At 40.5% G+C, this 1,570-nt stretch overlaps 1 protein-coding gene and 1 pseudogene across 1 annotated transcript in view; one reads left to right on the top strand and one right to left on the bottom strand.

The window, feature by feature from the left end:
• ATP6AP1L (ATPase, H+ transporting, lysosomal accessory protein 1-like) overlaps positions 1-1,570 on the bottom strand; it is a 73,239-nt gene that overhangs the window by 49,368 nt on the left and 22,301 nt on the right. The window lies entirely within an intron of this gene.
• The window catches only part of LOC102869751, a 5,164-nt pseudogene that overhangs the window by 1,165 nt on the left and 2,429 nt on the right, over positions 1-1,570 (top strand).

Below are 1,570 nucleotides of genomic sequence, written 5' to 3'. Positions count from 1 at the left end.
AGGAAATTAAGAGAGAGACAGAATCCAAGGATGAGAGTTTGCCTATCAAACGTGAAAGGCATGGGAATGTAGCAAGTCTTGTACAGCGGATAAGCACCTATGGGCTTCCAGCTGGAGGAATTCAGCCACATCCACAAACCAAAAACATTAAGACCGAGAAACGGCAGTGTAAAGTTCTCTTTGAGTACATTCCACAAAATGAGGATGAACTGGAGCTGAAAGTAGGAGATATTATTGATATTAGTGAAGAGATAGAAGAAGGCTGGTGGAGAGGAACCTTGAACAGTAAGTCTGGACTTTTCCCCTCAAATTTTGTGAAAGAATTAGGAGGAATAGATGATGGTGAGACCCATGAAGCCCATGAGGATGCAGAAACTATTTTGACCAGGCCTACCTCATCCTTACCCTCTCAGGGTAACGGGACCGAAACAGCAACTGGACCAATCGCACAGCCAAAGAAAATTCGAGGAATTGGTTTGGAGATATTTTTAAAGAAGGCTCTCTGAAACTCAGGACAAGAACATTAAGTAATGAAATAGAAGAGAAAAAAACTGAAAAGTCCTTACTCATATAGTCAGTGGGCTTCAAAATGCAGAGTGTGGAGTTAACAAAAACTGACACTGAAGGTAAAATTAAAGTTAAGGAGTACTGCAAAACATTATTTGCCTATGATGGAACTAATGAAGACTAACTTAGTTTTAAAGAAGGAGAGATAATCCTTTTGATAAGTAAGGAGACTGGAGAACCTGGCTGGTGGAAGGGTGAACTTAAAGGTAAAGAAGGAGTATTTCCAGACAATTTTGCTGTTGTGATAAATGAACAAGATAAGGAATTTCCAAAACCAAAGAAACCACCACCTCCTGCTAAGGGTCCAGCTCCAAAACCAGAGGTGATAGCTGCAGAGAAGAAGTATTTTTCAATAAAATCTGAAGAAAAAAGATGAAAAATCAGCTCTAGAACAGAAACCCAAACCAGCTGCTCCACAAGTCCCACCCAAGAAGCCTACACCACCCACCAAAGCCAATAATTTATTACGATCTCCTGGACTAGTACTCCCAAAGCGCCTGAAAAACCAGTTCCTCCACCACCTCCTGCAGCCAAGGTGAATGGGGAGGTTTTTACCATTTCATCAAAATTTGAAACTGAGCCAGTATCAAAATCAAAGTTAGATTCGGATCATCTACCACTTAGACCAAAATCAGTAGAACTAGACTCCTTTGTAGTAAGGAGTGTGACTGAAATAGATCTTGTATATTTTGATGATATAACATCCTCAGAAAACTTACTGCATCTCACTGCAAATAGACCTAAGATGCCTAGGAGAAGGTTGTCTGGTCGCTTCAATGGTGGACTTTCTCCAACTCAAAGGCCAGAAAAAATCTTGAAGATACCAAAAGAGGAAGAGGATTCTGTTAACATAAAGCAGGCTGAATTTTAAAAGGACTCATGCTACTCTCCAAAGCCATCTCAGCCCTCTGTGCCTTCTGACACCTGTAACTACTGTTTCTAAGCCAAATACAACTGTTTTCCTAACTCCATTAGAAATCAAAGCTAAAATAACCGAGGATGG

Source organism: Elephantulus edwardii, unplaced genomic scaffold, assembly GCF_000299155.1.
Source record: "Elephantulus edwardii isolate Elephantulus edwardi_28Jun2011 unplaced genomic scaffold, EleEdw1.0 scaffold00082, whole genome shotgun sequence".
NCBI lineage: Eukaryota > Metazoa > Chordata > Mammalia > Macroscelidea > Macroscelididae > Elephantulus > Elephantulus edwardii.
Note: the sequence above shows the minus strand (reverse complement) of the source record. Positions and strands in the feature narration are given on the sequence as shown.